This window comes from Hipposideros armiger, unplaced genomic scaffold, assembly GCF_001890085.2.
Source record: "Hipposideros armiger isolate ML-2016 unplaced genomic scaffold, ASM189008v1 scaffold_13, whole genome shotgun sequence".
Lineage (NCBI taxonomy): Eukaryota > Metazoa > Chordata > Mammalia > Chiroptera > Hipposideridae > Hipposideros > Hipposideros armiger.
Genome location: NW_017731363.1, coordinates 6,895,491 through 6,905,853, shown reverse-complemented (window position 1 = coordinate 6,905,853; position 10,363 = coordinate 6,895,491).

Genomic DNA, 10,363 nt, shown 5'->3' with positions numbered 1-10,363 from the left:
CAGTAAAGCGACGTCCTCCACAACTAGACTGAAGAACAAAACGACAGCAACTTGTCTGTTCCCCTTCCCCAATTCCCCAGCACTGTTCCCATCCCCCTAATTCCCCAATAAAAGTCTTAAAAAAAAGAATGTTATTTTTTGTCTTTGGCTTCTTTCATCCAGTATTATGTTTGTGAGAAACACTCAGATGTATGTAGTGGTAGTTCGGTCATTCTTGTTGTTGTCTACTCATATTCAATTATTTACTTAACTGTTAATTGGCACTTGGACAGTTTCCAGTTTTGAACTATTACAGATAGTGTTTCCATGAACATTCTTCTACATGTCTTTTGGTGAACATATGTGTGCATTTCTGTTGGGTATACATTAGCTTGAACAATATGAAATTGCTGATATTCAACCATTTTGACCTACTAAGATAGCAACTTAATACCTAGAAGTGGAAATACTGGGTCATAGGATACACATGTATTTTAGATTTAGAAGATAATGCCTAGTAGTTTTCCAGAGTCTCTCTACCAGTTTATAATCATAACACCAGTATATGAGAGTTTGGCTCATCTAAATCCTTTTTTTTGAGCTATTCTGCAGGGAGGGGTGTATCAATGAATCACATTGTGGTTTTAATTTGCATTTCCTTAATGACTAGTGAAGTTAAGCACCTTTTCATATATTTGTTGGGAATTTGGATGTCCTCTTTTGTGAACAAGTTCAAGTCATCTGCCCAATTTCCTATTGAGTTGTCTGCCTTATTCATTTGTTATTATTATTTTGATTTCACAGCTGAGGGCAATATAATTCTTTCATTGCTTAGTTTTATAAATAGTTTTATCCCATCCTGTTCCCAAAGAACCCTGTGTTCACCTCTATTCTATGAGATATTACACTGTTGAAATTGTTATTTACATATCTACTTTTCCTTATGAATTGTTAAATAACCTTTGAATCATTAAAAAATTGGGAGCTAGATCACTTATTCATCATTGTATTCCCAGCCCTAGAATATTATCTAGCAAGTAGTTCAATAAATATTTGTCCAGCTAACTGATATGCATTTAACATTGTACTTTTCCCAAATCTCTGTTCAGTTTTTCATACTCTTTTGTGTCAAGTTTACTCCAGCAAGGCAAACTGTATGAAGTAGAGCATTCTGTTTCTGTCTCCACTACCTTACAGAAGAACAACACTAGTTGCACAAGTACAAAGATGAGGATCAGAGTGGAGTGCAGCAGGGGTTTTTCCATTTAAATCAATAACTATAAATAATAAGCAATAAAAATCTCATATAACTGAAAAGAAAACAATCAAGATCTTAACAGCTAATGGGCAAAGGATGTTGGTATGTGGGTAACTTACAGTAACAGAAGTGAAAACCAAAATACTAATTAGAATTAATAACCCAATATACCTTTATATATTTAATAGATGTAAAATATTAGTAAAGATAAAATTAGTAACCCTAGAGCTAATCAGGCTTGACTAAATGTGGTTCTACAGTGTTCTTTATTATGCTTTATATTATAGTCGTTGGCTTACAAATACATCTATTTGCCCCAATAAACTGTAACTTTCTTATGGGCAAGACCCTTTTCCAATCCAGTTCTGTTGTAAAACAATATATGTATCTTCATCCACATAACCTTGTTAGAAAGCAGTTTGTCCATATATTTCAAATGCCACAAAAGTATGTACATGCCCCTTTGATCAAGTAAATTCACTCTTGGGTACTTATTCTAAGAAAACAATCAAGAAGAAAGGAAAAAACTCTACACATTAAGATATTTATCTCTATACTATCTACAATAGTTAACAAATAAAATCAATAATAAATTCCTAATAAAAAATGATTGAATAAAATATGTTACAGAAACTCTAAAGATTATGGTGCCATTATAAATAGAATATTATAAAGCACCATGGATGCATGCCAATACTACCGAATGGAAAAAAAATCATGCAAAATCATATTATGCTCTAAAATTATACCATATAATTATGCCTGGGTCCGGGGAGCAACATGGTAAAAGACAAATAGAAAATAAATAATTGGAAATGTTAAGGTAGCAGTATTATGGAGGAATGTTGCTGTTGTTGTTGGTGGTGGTGATGGTGTGTTACCTCCCCTGCTACTCTCCTGGACACAGCCATCTCTCACCTGGATGATTGCAACAGGATCCTAAGTAGTCTTCCTGCTTCTTCCCTTGTTCATCTAGTCTTTTCTCAACACATGCAGAATCATCCTGGAAAACATAAGTTGGATCGTACCACTTTTCTGCTCAGAAGTCTCCCACAGCTTCCCATCTCACACAGAGTGAAAACAAGAGTTCTTACAATGGTCTACATGACCATCCATGATCCGAATGGCACTTTTCGTCTTGATATCATCCTGTTCTACATTCTTCTGCTTATTCCGCTCCAGCTACATTATACACTCGTCTCCTTGCTATTCCTCTAACTCCTGGGGACACTCCTACCTGAATATTGGGGCTTTTATTTTACACAGAAGCCAATCCTATTTTTTCTTAGTTATTGTAATAAAACAAACATGCATGAACATTTGGTATTTTCCATTTCTCCTGAAGACATATAACTTAGTCTTCGAAGAGTTCGTTTGAGATGAAAGGAGTGTATCTCTGTCCACCTTCCCAAGTTGCCTAGGAATTGGTCAAGGAGAATTCTAGGGTGGATTTGTCACAAATGCTCCAGAGGAAATACTCAACAAGGGCAAAGAAAGAAAGGGGTGGGGGAGGAGAGGAGGTGGAAGGGAGGGAGATCTAGGAAAGTGTAAGCTAGGTGAGGTGATAGACTATGTAAAGTGTAGGGTCCTAATTTTGATAGTTATATGAAAGACATGCAAAGACCATTTCATGCAGAGCTGTAAAGGTCCTGAGACTGAGCAGACAGGAGAAATTGGTAAATTGGACAAAAAGACCTGTGTAACTAGGAAAAAAGCAACAGAGACATGACAGTGAAGAAGGTCATGTAGGGCCTTCAGGTTAGGGGAAGTTGTTTGGATTTTATTGTAAATTCAATGGAAAGATCACTGAAGGGTTTTAAAATAAAGGAATGATGATGTGGTTATTATAAATTGTTTACGAAGTTTGAGGTTGAAGTCACCAAGCTCCCGAATTAATCAAAATGCAGCATGACTGCTAGCACTCTGCCTCATGTGTTGCAGGTATATGTTAAATGACAGTTGATTTTTTTCTTATTCTTCAGTAAATATTACTTCATAGGTATCACCAGGGCCTGGGTGAGGGAGTACCTTCGTTATTACTGGTATTCGCAGAGTAGTTTTAATATGCTGAATGCTTTAAAATGGTTTTTATTCAATGCTTACAATAAAACTGAGGCACTGAGTTTTCAGTTCCTAAAGAAGCATTTAAGTTAAAGAGGCTTTTGATTGATTTCTCCCCAACAGGCTATGTACATTAACTCAAACTCAATCTGTGCAGGAGCTTGCATATGCGTGCAAATGATAGTTGAAATGTGAATCTCCAAAGATGGAGCTTGTCCCTTGTGGATGAGTAAAAATTTCCTCTGGAGCATTTGTGACAAATCCACCCTAGAATTCTCCTTGACCAATTCCTAGGCAACTTCGGAATGTGGACAGAGATACACTCCTTTCATCTCAAACAAATTATTCAAAGACTAAGTTATATGTCTTCAGGAGAAATGGAAAATACCAAATGTTCAAGCATGCTTGTTTTATTACAATAACTAAGAAAAAAATAAGATTGGCTTCTGTGTAAAATAAAACCTGCCAATATTCAGCAATTCCAAGGATGTTTTAGACTCTTTAGTTACACATACTGCAGGGTAAAGGCAGTGATTCAGTATAGAACTGTATCTATCGCAGCATTTCTTTCAAAAAAAACTATTTGTTGTATTTTCCCATTAGAAAACAAAACGTACACTTCCAGTTACTCAGATATCGATCTACTCTCCCTCTAACAAAAAGGATACTAAAAATATTTGTAAAAGACATAAGCCCACATGGGTAAAAATAATAGACCGTACTAGAAGCGAGCTGAAGCACCCTGTAGAATACCAACCAGAAGGCCTCAGGCCTCGAAGCTCTGGGTAAAAGAGAATGTCAGTATGCACAACAGGGTTAAGAACAGGGTGATTGCTTCAAAGTCTGTAACTGAAGTGACAGGCCCTCAGCTACCTACTGGGAGGGTTACACAGGTTTTGTTCTCTGGAGAAAGTGACCTGGAGACATTCTAGTTTCAGAGGACCAAACAGAGAGAGAGCACAGGGCTGAATACAAGTAAATGTGGTGGTGGTGGTGGGGGGAGGTTCTACCAACTGAACAGGGGGGATATTCCAGCCTTGAAATCCAGGACTTAGTGTCACCACAGCTGTGCCTGAGAAAGCCCTTGGATAAAGTTGGATTCATATTGGCCCTGCTGCTTGCTAGCTAAATCATCCTGGCCAAGTTTCTCACCTCTCCAAGCCCCTGTTTCCATACCTATAAAATGAGGATAATAGGTGCCTGAGTTATTCTAATGATTAAATTAGATGATGTAAATAAAGCATTTAGTGCATGTCTAGCACATGGTTCATGCTTACTAAATGGCAGCTAGCATCATCAGTGAAGAGCAGCCTCTGGAGAGCTTTCTGAAGGACTCAAGGTGGAACTACCAACAAGTACAAATACCTGTGAACTGACTCCTGTCTTAACATTATTTTCTAACAGATGACTATGGAACATAACCTGAGGTCTTCAACACGTTACCGGTCAAAATCAGATTTGTGAACATTGTTCCATATGTCCAGTAGAGCATTAGAGAATGGGCTTTGAAGTCAGACAAAACTTGACTTTATTCCTGGCTCCTCCAATCACTCATGTGGTCTTGGCAAGTCATGAAAGTATTTCTCACCTGTCAAGTGAAAACAGCAACAAGTGTTCGCAAGGCTGTGGTGAGGATTAGCTATAATGTATGCAAGACCTTAGCAGAGTGCCTAAGACATGGTAGGTGTCAAGAAATGGAAGCCATTTTTATCATGATCATTATTAGGAAAAACATCATCTACAAATGCCAGCTAAAAATCTCATCAATTTTGGAGAAATTTGCTCTGGGCTTTTTTTTTTTCATTCATCAAATGTCACTGGAGTGGGAGGATTGTGTAACTGTTACCAGGGTACTGATACCACTGACTTCTAAATTGGTTTGGAAATTGACACAATATAATTTTAAATGGTAAACTATACTTCTCTTTTTGCCTAGGACATCTGCAGACTTTTCAGCCCAACTGGCAGCATAAATGATAATAGCTTAGGTAGCTTTTTCATGGGGGATTTTAACTTACTTGCTTAGTTCCTTTTTCTCTGTAAAGTGGAATCTCAAGCCAGAATTAATTCAAACAGTACTTCTGTGGCTTGTACATGGACACTCATCTTTTGTTTACTGAACTTTGAGCTTCAATTTCTCTTTCAAGTGGAGAAACCATAAAATAAGAATATGACGAGTAGAATTTCTCATCTCATAATCAATGGAGAAGTAAAAACAATTTTCATAAAAATTCTTAAGAATACTAGAAGATACGACACAATATTTTATTTCATAGGATATTTTATTTACTATCTCAATGGGATATATTTTAAAAGCTTAGAATATTATAAATCCATGGCACAGCCACAGAATCTTATATTCAGTTATCTTCCTAATTGAGGCAATTAACTAAACAAAATACACATTCAAATGAAACATGTATCTAAACCATTTAGAAATAATTAAAATTATAGATCAGGTTTTCTTTCACTGATCACAAATTATGGCAATGCTTCTGCGGCGCTCATTTCTGGGCTCACTTTGGTGCGTTTATTAAAACATGGTTTTGTCAGATCACAGGGAGTATCTCATTTTCATTTTCATATCTCCAATTCTAAAGGGGATTAAATTATCCAATTAAGCTGTTAATTAAAAAGGCGCCTACAGAATAAACTGCAGGCTACCAATGGCATTTTCCATTCTCATTGTGCTATGCTCAAAAGCAATTTCCTTAATCCTTAAGAGCTCAAAGTTACTGCCTCATATTTCACTTTAGAAGGTGTGGCTGGGATTGCTAGCATATTGCCAAATTCATTTCCTCTTCTTTCTGGGCACACAGCTAGACTATATATCCTACCCTCCCCTACAGTAGGCTTGCCCACATGACTGAGCTACACACACACAAGGTCAGACAATTAAGTTCGCAAACTCATCCTAGAAAAATTGCTACATACCTCGTTGCTGAATATCACTATGGTCACCTTCGAAGTACTCCTCTTGGGAAGCGTGCACCAATGCCAGCACCTAGTCCCCTCTTCAAAGCAATTTTGGAACTCTTTCTGGAATGGCAATTGGAGCTGTCATCGTATGTCCTGAATGTCATCAAAATGTGTTCAATAGTTCCTTGATCTTCGGGTAAAGAATGAAGTCATTGGGGGCCAGATCAGGTGAGTAGGGGGCATGTTCCAATAGTTATTTGTTTATTAGCTAAAAACTCCCTCACAGACAGTGCCGTGTGAACTGGTGCATTGTCATGATGCAAGAGCCATGAATTGTTGATGAAAAGTTCAGGTCGCCTAACTTATGCAGCCTTTTCAGCACTTCCAAATAGTAAATTTGGTTCACTGTTTGTCCAGTCAGTACAAATTCATAGTGAACAATCCATTTCATATCAAAAAAAGGTTAAAAACATCATTGCAACAAGTTCACAAACTTCATTGTCAGACCTTGTGTGTGTGTGTGTGTGTGTGTCTGTGCGCGCACGCGCGCCCGCACACTTCAAAGCAGACTCAATCAATACCTCTTGGTTCTCATAAAATCTATCACATAGACCATAGCAAGAAAGATTCTAGACTTCTTGACTTCATTCCCCCAAAGCCCCTCCTTCCTGTCCATGCCCCAGAGATCACTCGTAAACTCTGTCATTTCTATGCATCTGTCCTTCTGCCACTACTCTACACACAAACATTCTTATTTCAAGGATTGGCTCAGAAACCAGAGTAAACTCCCTAGGGTCGGTAAGTGGCCATACCCAGCCACTTACTACCCACCAACTTTGTATCCAATCTGATGTCTATGTCCTCTACATGGGTACTATGGCACACCTACTACAAACCAGTGCACACTTTTCTAGATCTTTAGAACAGATCCATGCCAGAAATATCTTTAAAATAATCACAGGGCACTCTACTTGTACTGCCAGCCTAACCCCTAAATGTCCCCATAGAGTAGTATGAATTCTATGGTATGCCTCTGCATTTGTCTGGACTCGGGAAAAGCAGTGAGGCTTTCACTGTCCTGCACCACTAAGCTATCGTCCAGAGGTCACCAGGGGATAGAAATTCCCAAGCACTTACAGCTTTCTGAAAGTACATGGGGTAAACAGGCCCCGATAGCATGAGGGCAGCCATCCCTGAGAGCCACAGCTAATTAGAAAGAAAAGCATGCAGGGAGCCTTTGCAATCTTGCTCCCCAGCATGTGTCGTCAGTTTGGCTCAAAAAAAAAAACTTATAAAAATTCTCAAAAAAAGAAAGAAAGAAAGAAAGAAAGAAAAGCACACAGACGGTAAAGTTAGGGTGCCCAGTAAAAGAGATTTGCTGGGACCTGGGCAGACAGAGCACCAATAGTAGCCACCGGAAGAGAGGTGAATAATTGTTTCTCTGTGCACCAAACCACAACCTGATATCCTTGTGTATCCATCATCACACTAGTCACCAAAGTAGGGTGGTTGTAACAGCTTACACATCTATCTCCCATGCTAGACCAGGCTGTTCATTGAGGCCACAGATTGCAAATAACCCGCCTAAATACAGCCAGTTCAGTGATTTAAATATAATGGGCACTCAGTTTTTGTGTGCTGAATGAGTGACTATAAATTGACTAGATTGTTTAAAAAAAAAAGAGCTAGCATATCGAGATTCTTTGCTTTGATAGCAACTGTAACGTTCATTGTCACCATTGTAAGATCAGCCCTATTGTGGTTGATAAATCTCCTCAGGAGCCTCTCTTTTCTTGAATAGGAATATTATTGCATAAGCAATAAACCATACCTGCTGACTTATATCCTAGAAGAAAATATAATGACCACCTCACAAATCTCTCATTGTTTACTGAGAAACTTACTGCATGCAAATCCCTCTTTCCCAAGTCAAGAAACCTAGTCTACTAAGTGCTTTTGTGTACTTTTTGGGCAAGGATCATTGTCTAAAACAGAACTTAATATGTTAATAGATGTGATAGGTTTTAATATATATTTTTTAAAAAGAGGAAACAGAAAGCTTTCAACTTTTTATTGTCCTTAAAATGATTGTTCACATTGTTTCACAAGTAGGGGAAGAAAATACAATAACCATTTAGATATAAAATGCATAATCCAAGAACACCTTTCTTTAAACCAGTGAGACACTGCCACTAGCAATGAGAACATTGTTGCATGAAATGATTATATATTTTTCCATAATTTAATATGCAAATGAGACATTATGCTAAAAATATCAAGGAAGAAGCCTATCAAATGCTAAGGTTATAGAAATACCGATGCAGTAAATGTATTTAGAAATCAGTAATCTAAGGGGTGAAGGTTAATGCCAAGGTCAGCAGCCCAAAGAACAAAGACTGCCTTTCATAACTCTGGATACTTGACAAGCGATTTCAAACCTCCCCACTTCTCTGGCATGAGCATAACGTGTGTGGCAAGCCATAGTTCCTACCTGCTTCTTAGTGACGTTCCAGGGCTAAATAAGATAAAATTTATGTGCTCTGCTTTAAGCCCCATTGAGGAAAGGCACTGAATAAACTTCAGGATAATTTATGAATCCTCAACTGACATTAATCATGTCCAACCAAGTCCACCTCATAAATGGAAAAAAATGGAAATAGGAGGCCATTGCTGTGTGGTTGGTGAAAAGCTCAACAAACTTTGGGCAATGGTGATAAGCCCAAACAATACCACTTCATATACATAAAATCCTTGACTACTCCAGGAGAATTTCGCAAAAAGCTAACTCTTTCCAATGCCCAGATAATAGTTCACTGGCAGAACATCTGGTATATGAATCAGAGAACTGTATTATGGCAGTCCTAGTCTGAGATCCAATATCTAATTTCCTTTTAATTTACCATAATTATTTTTGTAAAACTTTATGGCTCTCCTCCAATAGATGTGCTTAGCAAGGATTGCCAAAATCCTGTCTGCTCTTCAGAATCACATTCTTAGGCCAGCTTCTCCCTACTTTTTTCCTTTCCTTCCAATTGCATTTTACCTTCTTCCCTCTACCATTTAATCAGTGTCTGCTTCTTTTAGCTATCTGTATTGAACAGAAAGGACAACAAAAGGATAATCTGAAAGCTTAAACACAAGCACGTATTTGGAAATCCAATCCTACTAGGAAAGAGTTCTTAGCTAGTGGTGATAATTTGGTATTGCTGCCTTGGGTTTGTTTTGTTTTAATAACGGCCATCCTTTCTCCAACTTTCAGTATAACTTAGTTATATCAAGCAGAGTTAATCAGGACAAGATAATCTCATCATATGGCAACTTATGAGGGCCCCAGCTGGTCATCAACCAGTTTTCCTAAACCAAGAAGTGACTGAACAATCCACATTTGCAAAGTCATAATTCTAGGCTTTTATCAAACACTTTCTCTGACCTGCAGGAATGTGTTTATTTGGAGTTTCAAAAGAGAAATCTAGAAGGAAAATTCTACCCATATAAGCGTAACAAACCTGAGCTGATTTTAAATATCCAGATACAGGAATAAAACAAGGAGTATCTTGTATGTCTAAACTACATCAGAATGATTCCTCCAGAGAAAAGGCACATAAATTTCCAGCACCCCTAACTTAATAACGCTTGTTTTTTTAAAATTACAAACTAATGTCATATTAAGCCATGGCTAGGAGGAGGAAAAGGTGGCTGCCCTTCAGAAGTTTATCCACTCGGAGAGGAGGATGAAGTCAAGGGGAAGATTGCTGTCCTCTAACTCAGTATAACTGTTTTCCTCATGAAGGGGCCCCTGCATTTTTCTCCCTTCAGAAGTTCCCATGGTTACAAAAGGACATGGCACACACTTATATTTTATTTATATTAAACAAGGATGAAAAATCACAGGGATGCAAAATGGCCTATGGTTAGTCTGAATTTCTCATTTTGATTTTGAGATTTTCCTATTGGCCCACGTAACCCAGAACCACATGTACCATGTATAGTGTGAAGGATGGGGGTGGCTGTTTTAAGAAATCGGAAATGCTAGGTAACAACTTTAAGGCCATTATGATTCTCTCCCTCTCTCTCCCTCCCTCCCTCCCTCCCTTTCTCTCTCTCTCTCTCTCTCTCTCTCTCTCTCTCTCTCTCTCTCTCTCTCTC